Consider the following 23,743-nt stretch of genomic DNA (forward strand, 5'->3'; position numbering starts at 1 on the left):
GAAAGAGTGGATCTGATTATATTTGTGTGCTTTAGAGCCAAAGATGTCTTGACTGTCAAAGAGTTCTTTCTCCCCAGTAGAGCTCCCAATGAAGAAAGGTTCTTGGGTCCCTAACCTGCAGCTCTGAAGTAGACACCTCAAAAGTCAGGTGTCTACAGAACACGAGGAAGGACACAGGAGGAAGAGAGGAGCCAACAATTCGTGCTCAGATGGGTTTTGTTTTGTGTCTCCTCGCTGCATAAGGCACTGCTGTGGTATAATTGAGTCCCATACTATTAGAACTAGGTATTAAAAAAAATTTCCCTGATTTGCAGTCATTCAGGTCTGTCATCATGGCTTAAATAACCCAGAAAAGCAAGACAAAGGGGCAACAACCACAACCCCCAATTTAATGTCTTTTATCTAACAGTAGCTTGGTATACACAACTTTCAGAAAAATCAAAATTGTAGAACAATTTAGAATGCAGAGAGCCTTACAGGTTTTCTTGTATTACAAAAATACTCATTACAACGTTCCTTTAAGTAGCAAGTTATGCTAGCACATCAAAACAGTATTGACTTACCCAAATTTATTATGCATAGCTTTCTTTAGTATTCCTGGGTTTATGTGAAATTTTTCTTCATTTTTATTACTGTAGAATAGCTCAAATTTCAAATCTTTTAACCTAGAATAAAATATGGCAAGGTTCATATGTAGTATATATTTACAGTGTTTTATATCCTCCTTTCCATGCCTGTGGACCAATTTCCAAATAAATAATGTGACATAAAGGCAAGGTTTCTGGTTACCTCTGACCCAACCCATTTGTACTCTCTGCGTGACTGACAGATTCATTGCCAAGTATCTCCAGCCCCTTGCAGACATGTCAAGAGAGATGGCTGTGATCACCTAATTAGAGTAGAGTCAAGGCAGGGGAACCCACACTGGTCATCCAGGATTCCTGTGATCAGCTATTATCAGAGTCCCCAGGCTTTCTCTTCTGATGAAAATGTCAACCTCAGGAAAAAAATGTCTGCTACAGCTTCTCAAAACACAGAGGACAGAGAAATTCAGAGGAAGGTTTTTTAAAAATTTAAACCAGGATCATCTATTGTGAGCATCAGTAAGGATCTTGCACAGGACTATGAACTTTTATGTTTGCTCTCCTTCACCTCTCTCACCTCTTCACTCCCAAAGGTCATCCCAGTCAAACAATCACCAGCTCTATTTCCACTGTTGCCACAGCCTCCCTATCAAAAGTGTGAACAGAATCCAGAAAATAGTTGCGTAGATTTCAAAGTACAGCTACCTTGTCTTTTCCTACTACTAATGACATTAATCTTCATCAGTAGACACTATTAAACTCATTTCTTTCTATTTTTTTCCATTTCTATCCTTTCTTATCTAAACCATTCTCCATTTGCACATGCAGTAGGTATCCCACATGCTGGCATATATCTGACTTACCTTATGATGGAGGATGTGGCATGAAATTGCAGTATCCTTTTTTCCTGGGTAGGAAAGTGTTCTGGACATACCACACCAGGTGAGATGTAGGTGAGGACCAGATTCTGGATGATTTTGAATATCAAACTAAGGAGTTTAAATTCTGTCATACAGGTCAACAATTCTTAACCCTGCTGCTTGTTAAAATAACCTTAAGAGATACGAAAAAATACTGAGATGCTGATTATCATAGTCTGTTTGGGCTGATACAACAAAAATACCAAAACCTGGGTGACTTCAATAACAAACATTTATTTCTCACAGTTCTGAAGGCTGGGAAGTCCAAAGTCAAGGCACCGGTAGATTAGGTGTCTGATAAGAGTTTCCTGGTTCATAAACAACCATCTTCTTTCTGTGTCCTCACATGGCAGAAGGGCAAGAGGGCTCTCTTAGGTCTCCTTTTTAAGGGCACTAATCCTGATCATTAGGGCTTCACCCGCATGACCTAATCACCTCCCAAAGGCTCTACCCTTTAATACCATCCCACTGGTGGTTAGGATTTCAACATAGGAATTTTGGGGGGTGACACAAGCATTCATTCTATAGCTCTGATTCGAGTGTCTGGCCACTAGTAGTAAAAAATTCTCTCCAGGTGACTCTAATAATGCAGTTAGAGCTGAGAACCACTGTTAGAGGGACTGAGGAGCCATTGGTTGTTTTTGAGTAGTGGAGAACCATGGTAGAACTGATGCTTTAGGGAGCTGATGCCCAAGAGTCAGGGTGTCCTGAAGGAGGAGGCTGTTAGGAGTCTCTCTCAATTGTACAGTCATGAGGATGTGATAAAGGTCTGCACTGACATTTGTGTTCAATTTAAGCCTAAATTGGGGTGAAGAACACAGTTCTCTGAGTTTGTGACCACTCTGTGCGCCAGGGGAGGTCCTGTACCCTGCTTCCTGAGCAGTGACCTGCCTTCCTAACCTACATAGCACAGAAAACCAGGAGCTGGGAAACAAGCCTTGCAAACGATCCTTTCTCTACTTAGCAATGCTGATGTTATTTTCAGCAACTGCTAGTGATGCTTCGGGAAGAATAACTTGACCAATGCCCTTAACTTTTCCAGTACAGACCCAGCCTAATCATTAGTTTCCTCCCTCCAAATTCACTCTCAAGCTGAGTGCACAAAAGGAAAATTCCAAGCCAAGTGAAACAGAGTTAATTCCAAAGCCACGTCAGCCACTACCCACTCGTTATTTGTGCTGTTCATCAGATCAGAGGGTGCCCCACGGTCCTCCAAGCACTAAGACTCATCCAGCGGCTTTCCAATGACAGCCCCAGAGGACTCCCGTGGGATTGACATGGAACAGTCACCAATTCAGAGAACTCATTCATCCTTAAGATTCTGTTCCTCTGAAGCCAGTTCTAGTACCAGAACTGCATGTGCCAAAAAATATCAATGTTTTTCTACCTGTTGCACAGATAATCAAATCCAAACTCTTTATCTCATTTTAAAAGGTCCTTAAAAATCTGGCCCTCCACCTCCTGCATTCTCTCTGGCCTCATCTTGGCATACTGCCCTCACTCTACCCCTCCCCTGAAATCCACACTCCAACTGAAGTAACTAATATTCTCTCTTTGGTTTATTTTTTTTGCCTGCCTAATTTCCATTCATTGTTTATGTCCCTGTTTAGCTATCATTTCTTTCAGGCAGCCTTCTCTGTTTCCCTAAAATTCGATCACATAACCCTCCTGGTGTTCCAGTAGTATGCTGTGCTTTTGTAACACTTGGGACATGAGCTTTTCCATGTTAACATGAGCTCGTGTCTCCTATGAGGGCAGGTACCATGTCTGTCTTTTCCATATTGTATCCTTGGTACTTAGCCACATGCCTGGCTAATGGTAGACAATGATAAATATTTGTAGAATAAATGAGTACAATATACTCTTATTAGTTTTGTTACATCATCCCTAAGCACTCTGCAGGATTCATTGACTGAATTTAGGAGAACGATACCTAAGTGGCATCATGTAAATTCATCTCAGAACTATTCTTCATTCTAGTGGAAATGGATTGTAGAAGTGATGAAATTGCTGCTCACTGGTGAAATTACTGTTCTGCAAAATAAGTGGATTGGTTAAGTATTGGGGAGACCTTTTCCTCTTGCATGAACAAGGCCTGTGGTGGTCAACATGAGAGGTGTAGACAGTGCAGAGTTCCTCATTTGAAATTCAAGAGCAAAAGAACATTAAGCAAAATTTCATCATTATTTTTGTGATAGCAACAGCCCAGAAATCTGGAGAATGGCCTTTATCATTCATTACTACTGCTACAGGGCTCGTGCACATACTTTTTAAACCTGCATAAAATATTTAGCTTTCCAGGGAGAAAGATTCTTTCATTTTCTTCCCTTACTATACCAGAAGAGTGTGTGTTAACTGCAAACTGGATTAAAATGAAACATCAAACAGTGAGATATGCCTGCCTAGAACACTGTGGTCATTTGTCATTTATTAAAACATCAACATTAACTATTTCAGAATTTTTAAATACCTATTATGAAATAAGTCATTCTTCCTGTGCAGAGGAAGTGCATTCTGTTATGGAAAAATAAAAAGATACCTTTTATATTTATAGGAAAATGCAAAGATTTCTAATAAAATGAACTAAAAACTGATATGCAGTATTTAAGATGACTTATATCTACTTTTATTGTAGCATATGCACATTTTCAGATAAAGTTATTGCTTATACTACCTCTTCTTGACTCTTTTAGAACATAAATAATAACATTAGACCATATACTTAATAAACACTAGATTATACATTCAACTGCTGGAAATGGGGATCAATTTCTAAAATGCTCCAGCAATGTGACTTGACTATGAATACTTCCCTTAAGTAAAATATTTTGCTTTTTATAAACTTTGTGAGCTAATAGTTTTAAAGGACACCTAGTCAAGGCCAAGATGTCTAACCCATTAGACCAGAATACTTGCATCCTATGCATGATTCATATGCCATGTTAAGACCTGCACATAAAGCACCTCTGCAGTTACAAGATTTCAATTACATTGGACACAACTTCTGTACCCCTCTTTGCTGTGGTGTAAACATTCCTATCTGAGCTCGAAAGCAGTAACAGAATTGTGACTTGAGAGAGGAGTCAGGGCCAAAGGCTGGCTAGGCAGTTCAAAACCACCTGTCTAAGGGGCTAGGCAGAAATAAACAAAGTATGAGGCCACCATGGGCAGAGAGAAACCAAGAGAATTGTGGAATGAGGAGCAGAGAGAGAACAAAGACCAGGCCTGGAAGAATTCTGGATTCAGAGTGTGATGGTGGCAGGGCTGTAGTATTAGAAGGATTGTTACATGGTCTGTAATTTTTCTTAAAACACTTCATCACAGAAAGGCTAATAGTTTTCACTATTGTGGTGTTGATATTTACCAAAAGAACCACCCACGACCCAATTCACCTACAACATGGCATCGGCACAAGTTCACATGGCCTGGTTGATTCATTAAAGAGGCCGGACAGAACCTTCAACCACGCTTCTTGAAAGAGAAGTCTAAATAGACTCACTTTCTCACTTTATCATTTCCCATTAACTTAGAAAAATGTTTTTATTGTGAACTAAACACAAAACCAGAGGAGTATATACAAATGTACAGTTCAATGAATTGCCATAAAGCACACACCCATGTAACCAGGAATAGAACTTCTCAGCCTCCCACAAGCCCACCTTATGCCAAGCAAAGATGTCCACTACCCTAACCTTTATGGTAACCACTTCCTTCCTTTTCTGTATGGTTTTGCCACTTAAGATGACATCCCTGATAAACTAGAGTTTGGCGGGTTTTTTTGTTGTTTTTTTTTTGCGGTATGCGGGCCTCCCACTGCTGTTGCCTCTCCCATTGCGGAGCACAGGCTCCGGATGCGCAGGCTCAGCGGTCATGGCTCACAGGCCCAGCCGCTCCGCGGCATGTGGGATCTTCCTGGACCGGGGCACAAACCCGTGCCCCCTGCATCGGCAGGTGGACTTTCAACCACTGTGCCACCAGGGAAGCCCTGGGGTTTTTTATAATAGTTTTATTGAGGTATAATTGATATACAAAGAACTGTACCTATTAAGTGTGTACAATTTGATGAGTTTGGACTTATGCAAACACCTGTGATACCATAACTGTCACTGAAGTAATAGACATACCAGCCACCTCCCAGAGTTTCCTTGTGTCCCTTGTTTTTGTTTTTTTTGTTTTTTGGTGGTAAGAACGCAAGATCCACCCTCTTAACAACTTTCGAAGTACATAATACTGTACTGTTAACTATAGATTCTATGTGGTACAGCAGATCTTTAGAACTTATTCGACTTAATGTAACTGAAACTTTATACCCCTTGAATAGCAACTCTCCATTTCCCCCAACCCTGCCCCCCCACCGGCAACCACCATTGTATTCTCTACTTCTATGAGTTTGACTATTTTAGATACCTCACATGAATGGAGTCATGCAGTATTTGTCCTTCTGTGTCTGGCTTATTTCACTTAGCATAATGTCCTCCAGGTTCATCTGTGTTGTCACAAATGGCTGTATTTCCTTCTACTTTAAGGCTGACTAATATTCCATTGTATGTATATACCACATTTTCTTTATCTAGTCATAAAACTAGAATTTAAGTTTACCTTTTTTTTAAAACTTCATATAAATGGAAATCTGCAGTGTGCATTATTTTGTGTCTGGCGTTTTGGATTATTTTGTTCAATGTTATGTTTCTTAATTATATATTTGTTAATTATGTATTTGTTTCTTAATTATATATTCTAGATATGAGTTGTCAGTTATATGTATTTCAAATAATTCTCTCACTCTCTGGCTTTTTTACTCTGTTAATAGTGACTTTTGGTAAGTACATATTCTTAGTTTTAAAGTATTAAAATTTATTTGTATTCTTTTATGTCTCATTTAAAAAAACTTGGAGGGATTTTTATTTGACTTTGTAATACAAAGTTAATTCTGTAATACAGAATTTAAAGAGAATTAATGTATTTACAATAACTGTCTTTCAGTCCTTCAACAAAATATACCTCTCTACTTATCTATATCTTTAATATCTCCCAATAACATTTTATAGTTTTTTTGAGTAGGGATCTTACACATCTTTTGAGTCCAAGGTAGCAGAAAAATGTAGAGTATTTGACACCTGGATAGCATCTATAACACTTTATGTGATAAGATTAGTTTGGAAGCAATTACATAATTATCAGTAATAATAATTTTCCTGATTTGTTCTTTCATTTTAAAATAAACTAACAATTAAAAATAATAAAGTTAAATTTTAAAAATATTATTCAAACTCAATAAAAGAGTTCATGCATGAGGTAAAATTTTCCATTGCCAAGCAAAATTACACCTTTCAGTCTGCACTCTGTTTTATTGTTTTAAATTTTAAACACAAATAAAAACTCCAAAAGGTCACATGGAATAACGGATTTGAAGTAACTCAAGTAACGAAGTAACTTCTATTTCCTTGTCTTTACTATCACAGGGCCATCACATTCTTTATTTTGAATCTACTGCTTAAATTGAGGAATAGGTAGTTTTCTAAGGGTAGGAAACACTGTGCCCAAAGTGAGCTCAAAAGATTCTGAGAAGGAATGGACTTACTCTCAAAATGAAATATGTCTAGCTGAATATGCATGTAGAGCTCTTCATCTTGTTCTCATTGAGTTGTAGAAATGCTGTATGTATTCTGAGTATAGCACAGACCTTCTACTTGTTCAGTTGCCTTTAACTCTCAGTTGTGTCTTTTGAAGGACATATGTTCCTATTTTTGATGAAGCCCAACTTAATCTTTTATTACAGTTATAATATTGGCATATAGTTTACTTTAAATAATAATCTACCTGGACTGGATTTTTGTCTGTGACAGAGGTCATATTTCTTTTCCCCATGTGGACCTCAACTGACCCAGCATTATTTATTGAAAAGATCATCCTTTTTCCACTCTTCCGCGGAGCCAGCTTTGTCAAAAATCAAATGACCATATACGCGTGAACTGTTTCAGGACTCTGTTCTGTTTTATTGGGTTGTCTACCATTGTAACAATTCCACGCTGTCTTTCATCATTTTATATTAAGTTTCGATGTCTGGTAGAGCAAGTTCTTCCACTTTGCTCTTCTTTACGCTTTCCTTGACTGCTTGCGGCCCTCAACATTTATAAATAAATTTTAGAGTCAGTGTGTTAGTTTTTTGTGTAAAACAAAAGGAAATCAAACAAGCCCTGTTAGGCTTTTGATTGGAATTGCTTTGAATCTTCTTTCTTTTCACGAATTTTCTTTCATGAAAAGAACAAGTGAAATTTTATCTCTAGATTTGGGAAGAAAGACATATATTTTATTTTTCCAGAATCCTGAGAGCTGTACAGCAATGATAGATAGAAATCAAATGATCTCATTTTAAATATTTATTTTTTTAAGCAGAATAGTTTATTCCACAGATAATATCTCAGTTTTTGAAAGGTTTCTGGTAAGCTTCTTAAATGAATTGTTTTCCCCAAACAAATAAGACTCTTTATTATCTAAACAGCTGGATGTTTCCTATTGCTTTGAACATGAGGGGAAACCAACAATTCAGGATCCATTACGTCCAGTCTGGCTCCTGGACAGAGGAAAGAGGCTTTGTGTAATAATACACTTTTCAGTTTATATCCTTATCAAAGATTATAAGGCAAATCATGTAATTTTATAAGTATTAATTATAATGTTTATTTAAGCATTTTAAAAATAATGGTTATATAATCAATCATTATGTGATTTAATTATGGTGCACAAGAATTACTGAATTGTCAGGAGAACTGGATGTGAGTCTGGCAAGTCATGAACACTCTCCAGGCCTCCGTTCCCACCTGTAAAATGGGAGGGTTGATATGATCTCTGAAGTCTCTTCTAGAACCAACATGCTATTCTTCTACCTACATTACATCTCCCTTCGTAGTGCTAAAAACAACAGCACCATTATTATACCATGGATATATTTACCATTTGACTTCCAGCCTTTTATTGTTTCAAGAAAATTTTAATGTTTTGTATATTAAAAAAACTTTAAGGGAATTATCAAAAAGATCTTTACCAATATTGGAAAATCCATATACTATTAAAAAATCACAAAAAAAATGTAGCATAGTATAAACTTCCAGTTACAAAAATGAATAAGATCTGATGATCTAAAAGTACAGCATGATGACTATAGTTAACAATCCTGTATTGTATTTTTGAAATTTGCTAAGAGAGTAGATCTTAAAACTTCTCACCACACACACACAAAAAAGGTAACTTTGTGAGGTGATGGATGTGTTAACTAACCTAATTGTGCTAATCATTTCTCTCTATATATAATATATATAGATATAAAAAATATATATATATATAAATATAATCTATATCTATATATATTTATAAAATCATCACATTGTACACAAAATTACATGATGGTATATGTCAGTTATATCTCAGTAAACCTGGCGGGGGGAAGAACATAACATAATGTTGAAACTGAACAGATGGCTTTTATATAATGACATACATGTATTTAGTCTTGGGGATCACTTGAATAGAAATAAGGATTGGTGAAAATAAGAGGCATCCATGCTTAGACTCTCGTGAAATTGAGTGCACATCAGTAAGACTGAAGTATCCCTAAAACTTTGACCTCCAACTCACTTTCCCAGCAGCTCTTTTCTTCCAACTGGGAAACATCACATATATTTAATAAGACCCAGTCCATCTTCCCAAATTATTTTTAATTCTCACTTTCTCTAGGTACTTGGACATGGATCCTATATTCCTTTAGCTTTTCATACCCCCCAAGTCTGCTAATATATTAGTTATAAATATGGCAAAAGGCTATATTCTCAGCTAAATTATACAGGTCCTTGAGTACAAGGTCAAGAACAAGATCACTAACTCGATTGAAATGAAAACGTTAATTGAGTTACAGCTCTACACTTGGCATAGAAAGATGCAAAAAGGCGAACCAACCATCTCTAAATGTAGTGAAAACCAACTTTTTGTTATGGCCAAGACACTCTGACTTCATGTAAATGTCAGCTTGCTGATGAAAAGACCCACCCCACTGACCTTCCAGATATGTGTCCTAGTAAAAGGTCATATCAACGAGGCTGATCTCTTAGCTGACCAGGGGCCTGGGGGTGTTTTGCTCCTAGGAAAACCATGGGGACCCCAACAAAGGAGGATGGGGGTGGGGACAGCAAGAATGGAGCCGCTGAGCATCAGTTTTCTCCTTTCCCCTAATTTTAAAGCCAAATTACCAATTCTGAGTTGAGATGTTTTCTCCTAGAACTCTAATTAAATTTTTACAGTTGACTCCTGGCTATTGGGGTTCAGTATTTTTATTTTTATTCATTTTATTTTTTATTTTTTTAACATCTTTATTGGAGTATAATTACTTTACAATGGTGCGTTAGTTTCTGCTTTACAACAAAATGAATCAGTTATATATATATATATATATATATATATATATATATATACATATATATATACATATGTTCAGTATTTTTAGAACTGAGAAAAGAAACATATGCCCTGTCTATCAGATTATAACATAAGACCAGAGGCGGCAGAAAGGGTGAACTTTACATCACTTTGATTTCACTTCCATGGAATACTCAAGAGGAAAAAACAAAAACCAAGGAAAATAGATGTCTGTGCTCACACTTAAATTTGGGAGAAAAAAAAATACTTATGATTAAATGAAATTCAAGTAATAATCTGATTATCAAAACCAAGACAAGAGGTGTGTTGATCTTTTTACGATATTTATTTATTCAGATTTCCTCTATTTTAATATAATCTGTAGGTTGACATGATTTGAAGAGCTTTTAGAAGTACGAATCACTTTTTTTAACGAATGAAGTTTTCTTCATCTTGATAGCAACAGAGGTGAACTTCTGGCTTTGAATATGAGTGGCATCCTCTGACACATAGTATATGTAACCCAGGTTAAAAACGTTTAGGATTCCACTGAAAGCTAAATGTGCACATCATTGCATTATATGTATAGTATTACATTATTTTCTAAGTATTTCTAAATACTTTGAAAAAGAATATAAATAGCTTCCAAACCTAAGAAAAGATGTCCAGGTTTCTTTTGTTGTTGTTGTTGTTTTTAATTTATTTTTTTATACAGCAGGTTCTTATTAGTCATCCATTTTATACACATCAGTGTATATATGTCAATCCCAATCGCCCAATTCATCACACCACCCCCATCCCCTGCTGCTTTCCCCCTTGGTGTCCATATGTTTGTTCTCTACATCTGTGTCTCTATTTCTGCCCTGCATACCAGTTCATCTGTACCATTTTTCTAAGTTCCACATATATGCATTAATATACGATATTTGTTTTTCTCTTTCTGGCTTACTTCACTCTGTAGACAGTCTCTAGATTCATCCACATCTCTACAAATGACCCAATTTCGTTCCTTTTTATGACTGAGTAATATTCCATTGTATATATGTACCACATCTTCTTTATCCATTCGTCTGTCAATGGGCATTTAGGTTGCTTTCATGACCTGGCTATTGTAAGTAGTGCAGCAATGAACATTGGGGTGCATGTATCTTTTTGAATTATGGCTTTCTCAGGGTATACGCCCAGTAGTGGGATTGCTGTGTCATATGGTAATTCTATTTTTAGTTTTTTAAGGAACCTCCATACTGTTCTCCATAGTGGCTGTATCAATTTACATTCCCACCAGCAGTGCAAGAGTGTTCCCTTTTCTCCACACCCTCTCCAGCATTTATTGTTTCTAGATTTTTTGATGATGGCCATTATGACCGGTGTGAGATGATATCTCATTGTAGTTTTGATTTGCATTTCTCTAATAATTAGTGATGCCAAGCAGCTTTTCATGTGCTTCTTGGCCATCTGTATGTCCTCTTTGGAGAAATGTCTATTTAGGTCTTCTGCCCATTTTTGGATTGGATTGTTTGTTTTTTTGTTATTGAGCTGCATGAGCTGCTTGTAAATTTTGGAGATTAATCCTTTGTCAGTTGCTTCATTTGAAAATATTTTCTCCCATTCTGAGGGTTGTCTTTTTGTCGTCTTTATGGTCTCCTTTGCTGTGCAAAAGCTTTTAAGTTTCATTAGGTCCCATTTGTTTATTTTTGTTTTTATTTCCATTTCTCTAGGAGGTGGGTCAAAAAGTATCTTGCTGTGATTTATGTCATAGAGTGTTCTGCCTATGTTTTCCTCTAAGAGTTTGATAGTTTCTGGCCTTACATTTAGATCTTTAATCCATTTTGAGCTTATTTTTGTGTATGGTGTTAGGGAGTGTTCTAATCTCATACTTTTACATGTAGCTATCCAGTTTTCCCAGCACCACTTATTGAAGAGGCTGTCTTTTCTCCACTGTATATTCTTGCCTCCTTTGTCGTAGATAAGGTGACCATGTGTGCGTACGTTTATCTCTGGGCTTTCTATCGTGTGCCATTGATCTATATTTCTGTTTTTGTGCCAGTACCATATTGTCTTGATTACTGTAGCTTTGTAGTATAGTCTGAAGTCAGGGAGCCTGATTCCTCCAGCTCCATTTTTTGTTCTCAAGATTGCTTTGGCTATTCGGGGTCTTTTGTGTTTCCATACAAATTGTGAAATTTTTTGTTCTAGTTCTGTGAAAAATGCCAGTGGTAGTTTGATAGGGATTGCATTGAATCTATAGATTGCTTTGGGAAGTAGAGTCATTTTCACAATGTTGATTCTTCCAATCCAAGAACATGGTATATCTCTCCATCTGTTTGTATCATCTTTAATTTCTTTCATCAGTGTCTTATAATTTTCTGCATACAGGTCTTTTGTCTCCTTAGGTAGGTTTATTCCTAGATATTTTATTCTTTTTGTTGCAATGGTAAATGGGAGTGTTTTCTTGATTTCACTTTCAGATTTTTCATCATTAGTATATAGGAATGCCAGAGATTTCTGTGCATTAATTTTGTATCCTGCTACTTTACCAAATTCATTGATTAGCTCTAGTAGTTTTCTGGTAGCATCTTTAGGATTCTCTATGTATAGTATCATGTCATCTGCAAACAGTGACAGCTTTACTTCTTCTTTTCCGATTTGGATTCCTTTTATTTCCTTTTCTTCTCTGATTGCTGTGGCTAAAACTTCCAAAACTATGTTGAATAAGAGTGGTGAGAGTGGGCAACCTTGTCTTGTTCCTGACCTTAGTGGAAATGCTTTCAGTTTTTCGCGATTGAGGACGATGTTGGCTATGGGTATGTCATATATGGCCTTTATTATGTTGAGGAAAGTTCCCTCTATGCCTACTTTCTGCAGGGTTTTTATCGTAAATGGGTGTTGAATTTTGTCGAAAGCTTTCTCTGCATCTATTGAGATGATCATACGGTTTTTCTCCTTCAATTTGTTAATATGGTGTATCACGTTGATTGATTTGTGTATATTGAAGAATCCTTGCATTCCTGGAATAAACCCCACTTGATCATGGTGTATGATCCTTTTAATGTGTTGTTGGATTCTGTTTGCTAGTATTTTGTTGAGGATTTTTGCATCTATGTTCATCAGTGATATTGGCCTGTAGTTTTCTTTCTTTGTGACATCTTTGTCTGGTTTTCGTATCAGGGTGATGGTGGCCTCATAGAATGAGTTTGGGAGTGTTCCTCCCTCTGCTATATTTTGCAAGAGTTTGAGAAGGATAGGTGTTAGCTCTTCTCTAAATGTTTGATAGAATTCGCCTGTGAAGCCATCCGGTCCTGGGCTTTTGTTTGTTGGGAAATTTTTAATCACAGTCTCAATTTCAGTGCTTGTGATTGGTCTGTTCATATTTTGTATTTCTTCCTGGTTCAGTCTTGGCAGGTTGTGCATTTCTAAGAATGTGTCCATTTCTTCCAGGTTGTCCATTTTATTGGCATAGAGCTGCTTGTAGTAATCTCTCATGATCCTTTGTATTTCTGCAGCGTCAGTTGTTACTTCTCCTTTTTCATTTCTAATTCTGTTGATTTGACTCTTCTCTCTTTTTTTCCTGATGAGTCTGGCTAGTGGTTTATCAATTTTGTTTATCTTCCCAAAGAACCAGCTTTTAGTTTTATTGATCTTTGCTGTCGTTTCCTTCATTTCTTTTTCATTTATTTCTGATCTGATCTTTATGATTTCTTTCCTTCTGCTAACTTTGGGGTTTTTTTGTTCTTCTTTCTCTAATTGCTTTAGGTGTAAGGTTAGGTTGTTTATTTGAGATGTTTCCTGTTTCTTTTTTTTTTTTTTGTGGTACGCGGGCCTCTCACTGTTGTGGCCTCTCCCACTGCGGAGCACAGGCTCCGGACGCGCAGGCTCAGCGGCCATGGCTCACAGGCCCATCCGCTCCATGGCATGTGAGATCTTCCCGGACCAGGGCGCGAACCCGTGTCCCCTGCATCGGCAGGTGGACTCTCAACCACTGCACCACCAGGGAAGCCCTTTGCTGTTCCTTAAGGTAGGACTGTTTTGCTATAAAATTCCCTCTTAGAACTGCTTTTCCTGCATCCCATAGGTTTTGGGTTGTCATGTCTCCATTGTCATTTGTTTCTATGTATTTTTTGATTTACTGTTTGATTTCTTCAGTGATCACTTTGTTACTAAGTAGTGTATTGTTTAGCCTCCATGTGTTTGTATTTTTTACAGATCTTTTCCTGTAATTGATATCTAGTCTCATAGCGTTATGGTCGGAAAAGATACTTGATACAATTTCAATTTTCTTAAATTTACCAAGGCTTGATTTGTGACCCAAGATATGATCTATCCTGGAGAATGCTCCATGAGCACTTGAGAAAAATGTGTATTCTGTTGTATTTGGATGGAATGTCCTATAAATATCAATTAATTCCATCTTGTTTAATGTATCATTTAAAGCTTGTGTTTCCTTATTTATTTTCATTTTGGATGATCTGTCCATTGGTGAAAGTGGGGTGTTAAAGTCCCCTACTATGAATGTGTTACTGTCGATTTCCCCTTTTATGGCTGTTAGTATTTGCCTTATGTATTGAGGTGTTCCTATGTTGGGTGCATAAATAGTTACAATTGTTATATCTTCTTGTATTGATCCCTTGATCATTATGTAGAGTCCTTCTTTGTCTCGTAATAGTCTTTATTTTAAAGTCTATTTTTTCTGATATGAGAATTGCTACTCCAGCTTTCTTTTGGTTTCCATTTGCATGGAATATCTTTTTCCATCCCCTCACTTTCAGTCTGTATGTGTCCCTAGGTCTAAAGTGGGTCTCTTGTAAGCAGCATATATATGGGTCTTGTTTTTGTATCCATTCAGCCAGTCTGTGTCTTTTGGTGGAGCATTTAATCCATTTACATTTAAGGTAATTATCAATACGTATGTTCCTATTCCCATTTTATTAATTGTTTTGGGTTTGTTATTGTAGGTCTTTTCCTTCTCTTGTGTTCCTTGCCTAGAGAAGTTCCTTTAGCATTTGTTGTAAAGCTGGTTTGGTGGTGCTGAACTCTCCCAGCTTTTGCTTGTCTGTAGAGGTTTTAATTTCTCCATCAAATCTGGATGAGATCCTTGCTGGGTAGAGTAATCTTGTTTGTAGGTTTTTCTCCTTCATCACTTTAAGGTTCACTATGTTTTATGATAAATGAGAAAGCAAGTCTCAAAGAAGCTGCATGACTTGGCCATGGCCATGGAGCTGTTTATAGTAGAGCAGGAGCTGAGAGGACCCCTAACTCATTTTATTTCTCTCCCAGCTTATTCAGAACTCACTGCAGAGGTCTGCAAATGAGAATCATATCCAAATTGGGCATTCCCCCAAAGCAGAGTTTGTGAGAGCATGTGTCAGTGTAAACAGAAGAGGGACTTAAATATCCCTTTTCTAGAAAGGTATTTTGCTGAACCAGAGCTGAATACTTTACCTGGTTCTTCTATGGCCTGCATAAGAGATCAGCAAATAGGTGGGGAAAGGAATGGGGGAAAGTGGGGGGATAGAGTCACATGAGGGCTCTTACTGCCCCTAAAATTAAATTTCACTGGTGGTTGGTTCTGAAAGGAAGTTGGTTTTGGTGAGGTTCAGGTGACTGGATGGACCAGGGTCAAAAAGGATGCAGATATTTGCTGGTTCTAAAGAGGGCTCTGCCTACCCTCAGGAGGGTGAAACAGGGCTGCGTATGCTGAGGGCTCCGTTCTGGGGCAGCGCATCCAAGCTGGACTATGGTCTGTTCAGGAGCCAAATAAGGGAGGCCACTGACCCAATGGCCCTATTTGAGGCCCACACTGAAAATGTTGGCCTCGGCTCCATCTGGCCTCATAGGTACATTTATTCAGGTATCTCTTCTAAACAGTCACTGAGGTATAGTGGAGAATTATCCAAAGGGAGGAATGAGGAGCAGTAGAGGACCTTGAAGATGCCAAACGTTCCTTTGGGACAAAGAGAACATCTGTAATTCTGACTCAGTTGTACCTCCTGGTGAGGTTCTATAATATAAGTCTTTTGCTGGCATGTCTTCCATGAGTAGCATTGACCAAACTGTATTCTAGGGCCTCACTATTCAAAGTGTGGTCCTCAGACCAGCAGTATATACATCACCTGAGAGCTTGTTAAAATACAGTATCTCAGCCCTATCCCAGACTCACTGAACCAGCATCTTCATTTTAACAAACTCCCAAGTCTCATGTCTGCATCTTAAAGTTTGAGAAGCAAGGGTTTGTTTGTCACTGTTGCTCTGCAGTGTTAGTTAGGATTCAGGAAGGGAAAAAAAATGGTTTTAGTGAATATATACATATACATATGTACGTATGTTGCCATCAGAAAAGTAATCTCTGTCTAATCCAGTGCTTTCCAAACGTATTTAACATAGAACTCTTTTTTAAATTTTTTTTAATGAAAGAGGTATCAACATCACATGGGACACCACTATTGGTTTCTGATAGAGATCTCCTGCTAGAAGTTGATGGGGGTGGGAGCAGTCGGTGAAGAACTTTATTGAACACAACTCTGTTGAATAGAAACAGGGAAGTTTATTGGTGCTTCCAGATGCAGTTTCAGAAATGAATTAAAAGACAGAAGGTAGAAAAGCATTACAGTATGAAGGTTAATAACATGACTGTGGATCTGCCACTGACCAGCTGTGTGATGTTAGCTAAGGGTTTTAATCTCCATGAACCTCAGTTTTCTCCTTTGAGAAATGGGGATACTCGTAGACCCTACGTCAACTGGGATGTTTAATTTAGATAATGCTCATGAAAAGTTAGTGAATGCCCAATGAATCTCAGTTATTATTGTTATTAACTATTATTATCCAGAGAGTAAAATGTAAAGAACATTGTAAGATTATATAATTTAGAACTGAAAAGTATGTTTTCAGTTTTTATTTTCCCAGGTCTCTTTCCTAAAGGGATTAACAATGAAACTCAATGTATTAGTCTTAAGGTACAGCGAGAACTTGGAATATTTGTGGAAACTACTCCCCTTTTGGCAGTCAGTCTTGGGATAGAGAGGCTTCTTGCCACCACCAGGAGGGGAAAGCAGGCTGGGTCCCTGAACCCGCTGCAAGGAAGAGGGAGGGGACATAAAGAGAGGACGTGAGTGTGAGAAATAACCCTGATACAATAGCAATGGAAAGCTCTTTGAAATTCCCTGATGCCTTTAAAAACTTTTAGTGCAACTTAAAAATACTTCCATTAAGAGAGCTGAATCTGTGCTGAGGTATGAATTCTTCTCTAACACAGTTTGTAGGTAGTGGGAGTCCCAGCCTCAGCTTCAGCTTTGTAGAATCTCTTGGATTAAGAAATATCTGAGCATTTAGGATAGATTGGTGGGAGGACCCATCAGAAGTTCATTTTTATATGGGGCCAAGGAAAGAATTCATGAACTCAAACTAACTCAATAAGCTTGTTGGGGGAGGACCAGAAAAGGGGCAAGGGGTTGACAGATACAAACTACTCTATGTAAAATAGATGAGCAACAGGGAGTTACTGAACAGCACAGGGAATTATACCCAATATCTTGTAATAACCTATAATGGAATATAATCTGCAAAAAACCCCTGAATCACTAGGCTGTACACATAGAACTAACAAAATATTGTAAATCACCTTTACCTCAAAAGAAAAAATCTCAGTGTAAGAGGGATCTTCACAGGCCAGGTCCAATGGAAGTTTCAGAGGGATGGGGGGTAAAAACTGAAAATTCTGTTATATATCAGGGTGAGAGGCTTTGGAAACTCTCCAAGCGTATGCCCTCCTCACCTGGCTGCTGGCCCATAGGGGCTCCAGCTCTCTAGCAATGGTGGTGCAAGAGTCCAGTCAGCATGGGCCACAGCCCTCCAGGCCCAGTGGAACCCAAAAGAAGTGGTACACATGCTCAACATTGGCAACTCTCCCTAGTAAAGGTGGGTCTATCCAGAAAAGGCCAGGAGATCCTACAGATGCTGCATGGTAACAGCTTGGGAGCACATGTGCAATTCCTTTGGGAAGGTCTCCCAAATAGTTGTGGAGCAAACGTTGTGGAGAACTTGGGTCCTACGTCAACAGGGATCAGTGAAAGCCAGCAAAGTATGTGCTCTAACTAACATTTTTAAACAAGACTAAGTTACGGGCTTCCCTGGTGGCGCAGTGGTTGGGAGTCCACCTGCCGATGCAGGGGACGCAGGTTCATGCCCCGGTCCAGGAGGATCCTGCGTGCCGCGGAGCGGCTGGGCCCGTGAGCCATGGCCGCTGGGCCTGTGTGTCCGGAGCCTGTGCTCCGCAACGGGAGAGGCCACAACAGTGAGAGGCCCGCATATAGCAAAAAAAAAAAAAAAAGACTAAGTTACCTTTCGAGAAAACTCGAAAGATAAGTCATCATATCTCATAACATAAAATAGCACACATATAGGCAATGCGTTTCTACAAGAAGCTGATTACAAATAAAGAAGAGCCCAAAGAATAGAACAAAATGTGACTTACCCTGCTGCGTCACCTCCCAGTTCATTCAGAGTCAGCCTCACTGTGCTCCTGGGAGGCCCTGCACATTCTTCTCCCTTCATTTTTCCCTTTCTGCTCCACTTCTCCCGGTGTCCTGGATCCATCCAACAGGTGACCCTTGTCGTGAAGGTTGTGAAGATTTCATTCCTGGCTCCATGCTGGCGGATGATGGTAGCTTCTTAGAGTCTCACAAGGTGCTTCAGATTCTTTAGTGTGGCTCACCCACATCATTGGGGCCACCTGGTTTCTTGTTAAAATACAGATTCTGATTCAGTAGGTCTGGGGTAGGGCCCAAGATTCTGCCGTTTCTAACAAGTACCCAAGTGATACCAGCGTTGCTGGTTTGCATAAATGATCAAGAGGACCAAAAAATTTTTTTCTTGTGGACGTTGATTACCATTCATAGCATAACTTCAAATCACCGGGGATGGAAAGAAACAAAAGAGATGAAGAAGACTGAGTACACTATCCTTCCGTATGCAGGGAGATACACAGCAAACTTGAAATAATGTTCAGATACAGCTCTTGTGTTGTTCTACTGCTAACAATCCATCCCTCCCTCCTTCCCCGCCAGCGAGATAGTGACGGAACCCATAACTAGGAGTGGTAGGAGAAAGGCTGTCTTGCTTTTGGCCTGGGCCCTGGGCTTCCGCAGTTCCTCTAGGGCTAGTTCATCTGATGATCTGAAGCTTGTCTCATTGTAGCTCCCATCAGCCTAATGAAGCTCATACTACTCAATATGCAAATTACAAAGATTTCTCTTTCTGTGTTTGCAATTACCAAGGTGGCAATCTTTGATGTATAGCCTTCGCCAACTCTGTTTCCATTGATTTATTACTTTTGTTCAAAACTGTTATGGACTGCACAGTTTATTCCATTGCTAAAGGTACAACTCCCCTTAGTGTAAAAACACTCACAGAAAGAAGAGAGAAACCCTGATGTAAAATGACAGTAACCAAAGACCTTTTAATGACCGTACGAGCCCTCTTGTTTTTATGCATCCAGATGGTCTCTGGCCTTTCCTTAGAAGCCTTTTATTCTGTGGTTCTTTTTATGTCTCACCATAAAAATGCTCCTCCCCAAACTAATTACAGTTTCAAAATCTCCTTTGCTGCCTTTACTGCCGTTTAACCATACAATACTTCACTCGTTGGACTCACTCGTGCATAACGTTATTTCAACATGGAGCACGTGAAGTGATGGGAAGAACCCCAGATCCTGGGGAATAATATATTGGAGTTTTGTCTTTTAACTTGTATATAATCTGCAAGTGAGCTGTGAGCCGAGGAACAATTGATGACATTTCATTGGTAATAGATATTTAGGAGCTCACAGGGTGAGAAAAGAATATTGGCTTAACTCTGTAAAAGCACTATTGATTATAGTTATTTAGGCTCAGTTTCCATGCAGCTCAATAGTAAATAGGCTTACACTAACATACATGTGCACATGTCATTAAATGTTCGCTTTTAGTGTACATTTCGATTCACGCAGTCAACTATGTGCAAGTGCAAGTCACGAGGCTAAAGTGGTGGGACTCATGCTGCAAACCTCACGAGACATATTTCATATGCCTGCTGTCCTAGTTCTTTTGGCGGTCTTTTCAATTATTTATACCACTTGGATTAACGTCCAAAGCCATGTTAAAATTTGGCCAATCAAGTTTTTTCTTTATAAATCAACACCAGTCTGGCTGTATCCACAGCTGTCATTTCATTGACATAATGAAATCCTTCATTACTGTTTCATCATGAGTTTTCAAGTATAAGAGCAAACTAAAATGCCTTTGCTTTATTTTAAAATGCCCACGGAATACTATGAAGAAATATTAGAAATTAATTTCATAATTAAAGAACAAAGTTAGTTAAAAGCTAACGGGTCCAGAGTTTCATTTCATTCCCCTGATGTCCTGGTAAGGCATCATCATAATATTCGGTCTGTAGTAAGCTCCCAGTAAATGTGAGCTGTTATCTCTATAACCTCTTCCTTTATCTTCTTCTGCAACCCATTCCTTCCCCTTTAAGCACTGACCATAGGAAAATAGACTTCAAACTCTGAAGAGGATAAAAGAGCATTGAGATTGAATTCATTTCTGGAAAAGGGTTAGCTGCTCCTCCGCTCTTTGCATGTACTAAGCCTCAGTCCTTCTTCTTAAGCTTCAGCTCAGTTCAACAAGTGGTTATTGTACGTCTTCTCTGTGCCAGAACTACATTAGGCTAATCTAGTGCAGCTACTAGGGTGATTATAAAAATCTATGACGCTGCCAGTTCTATCTGTGATTACTCCCTTAGGGACTGGTACTAAGTATTTCCATAAACTCATTCTTACCACTGGTCTCTGTGCCTTTAAATATGCTCTAACACCCCATCTCTGATCAACTCATTTTTTCTTTTTTTCCAGAGCAGAAAGCATGTTCCACTGGGAATAGACATTCACAGCCTATGCAGTAATCGCCACAGCGGAGTAAAGAAGATCCTACAATGTATGTATAATATACATAAACACTATTAAAGACATTTTGCAAAATATAACCCAACCTCATGAATCAACAAAATTCACAGCAGACTCCAAGAACCTTGAGACAGTCTGTCACACCTCAGTGGAACAGTTACATTCACTGTATTCTTCTGAAGCCTATTTTGAAAATCAAATATATGTTGAAAGTTAAGGCTTTTGCTTAAAGTCATGCAGCAAACAAATCATCAGGCATGCCTGGAATTCATTTCTCTAAGTTCTCCTGCTGTGGTTAGCTATTGTGGAGGTGGCCAGATGGGAATTAACTTGAAATATTTTGCAATACTTTTCTACAGTGAGGTGAACTAAGGATATAACTTTAATATGGGTGTCAGATTCCTTTGTGGACTTTATAAGCCCTTTAAAGTTATATAAATATCAGCATCCATTTGCATGGGGTACAAAATAGGATCAGCTGTGGAAGGGAAAAGAACATTAGGTTTCCACTTGGTAGAGGCTCTTCTGCAAGCCCTGAATTTATGCATGTTGCAATTCCTAGTTTATATGCATTGCAGGAGGTGATGGGGAGTGGGGGGATGGTGTACATACAAATTGGCTGTTTGTATGAGACGTTTGTAAGCCTGGTACTGCCTTTTTTTTTTTTTAAGTGTATGGGGGTATTTATTGGACTTGCTGTTCACCCAGCAGTTTATTACTTTCTCCAAAGAGCAGAGGAATATAGAAACTTTATTACAAGGAAAATCATGTCTGGTGTCTTAATAACTGTACTTGTGTAAACAGCAAGGGGTACCTGCTGAAGGAAATCAAATTCAATATGTTCAGCCACCCTGTGAGGCACTGTTTTCTGGTACTTTCTCTTAACTTTTTTTTTTTAACATCTTTATTGGAGTATAATTGCTTTACAATGCCGTGTGAGTTTCTGCTTTATAACAAAGTGAATCAGCTATACGTATACATATATCCCCATATCTCCTCCCTCTTGGGTCTCCCTCCCACCCTCCCTATCCCACCCCTCTAGGGGATCACAAAGCACTGAGCTGATTTCCCTGTGCTATGCGGCTGCTTCCCACTAGCTATTTTCCTTTTGGTAATGTATATATGTCCATACCATTTTGTGTTTGTGGACACAGATTATCTTTTGCACACTGACAGAAATGCGAGTTTGATGGAGGCTCCTTTATAATAGGTAGATGATGACTGGCAAAAACAGAACAGTGGGGATTATGGGGCTCAGGAGAGGAGACGATTGATGGGGAAAGCCGGAAATGTGAACCTAAGAAAACAAGGTATTAGAGGAAATGATAAATTCAACCAAAAGCAAAACCATAGAGGTATAACAATAATAGATGTCAAACTAATCTGTAGACTGTTATTTGGTTAAAGATAAAGTAGAGAAGTGTCTTCTGGAACTTGATGCTGGTCGAGAATGGAGACGTTATGACTAAATATGCAGGAGAAAAACAATAGCTCAGGCTTAAGGGGCAGGTGTATGTATAGTCATTAAATTTGGATAAATTCTCTGAAAAATATGTTGTCAAGAACTGGGACCAAGAAAAGGTACCAAATCAGCCTGGGGTGGAGCCATTTAGACCAGGATAAATCATACTTATGTCTGGGATGCATGACTGGACTGTGTCTCATCATGGTTCCCATCAAGATAGGCACATGGGAAACTTGACAAGACAGGAAATGAGTGTCAGCCTGAGCTGCATACTGGGGACACAATGAATAGTAGTCTCCTGCCCATAATGGGCGCAAAGAATGGTGGGAGAGACATGCATCCCAATAAAGGGAAACTCATCCAACTCCCACTATTTTCCAGCCATATTCATATTTTTGTGCTTTTCTTTTGAAATTGCGTATTAAAAGGCCTGTGGACCTTTAAAAGGGTTTTAGCCACCTGGAGATAAGTAGGAAAGCTTTCAGGAAGTAAAAGAGTATCAGGTGGGCCTTCGTGATCTCTCTAAAATCCTACTGTAGGTTGTCAGGCAACATTCCATCCACGGGCTGCCTTGTCGGCAGAGCTCCAAATTTGGTTTGGAATCTATTTCTCCCTCACGTGAATCAGGGGAGGTTGATCCCAACCCCAGCCCAGTTACAGGGGCAAATCCTAACCCATCTAAGCCAACCTCAGTGGTCCTACTCCTCTTGCCCATGGATTGTTTAGGACTGAGCTGTGGTCCACTGTGACCCATGAGTTGAGAGAGAAGATCTTCTGGGGGGCTTCTGGGAAAGGTTTCCTCACTCTGAAAAGAGACATTTACGAATACATGGTCTCTTCTTCCTCTCAATGTGGCTGTGTCTGTGTGTGATGCACAAAAAGGCAGCAGCCATCTTCAGCCATGGGGAGAGTGAGCCTAAGGATGAGGATGATGCACCCAGGCTGGCAGAATAGAATCTGGATCCTTGATGACCTTTTTTCAAAACAATGAATTTAGTGACCATGGATGTTTTCTTCTGTAGAACACTAAATTTCCTGTTAGTTTAAGCCACTTTCAGTTGGTTTTGTTTCTCTTACTTGTGAGCAAAAGCATTTTGACTGAGACACACACTATTGTCTAGAAATGTCTGTGAAGATTATTCTACATTAGTAGAATAATCTTGGTGAGGTTGAGTAGGAGGTATGGCTGTTTCCTCCTCTTCCCACTCTAGGTCATTTCTCCAGCCTGTGGAAGTAGTCAAAGGCTTATTTGTACAGCTCCTGACCAGTGCCAAAGATTGTTGCCCAGGATTTTGCGGATGAATCCCGGAAACAAGAACCAACTGGTGCGAGCACTGTCTTTTCATCACCTATTTCTCGTTAAGACCAAACCTTCACCTTCCATCCACCTGGACTCCTAGATGCTAAAGCTACAGTGCTCTTTCCC

This window comes from Lipotes vexillifer, unplaced genomic scaffold, assembly GCF_000442215.2.
Source record: "Lipotes vexillifer unplaced genomic scaffold, Lipotes_vexillifer_v1.1 scaffold863, whole genome shotgun sequence".
Classification (NCBI taxonomy): domain Eukaryota; kingdom Metazoa; phylum Chordata; class Mammalia; order Artiodactyla; family Lipotidae; genus Lipotes; species Lipotes vexillifer.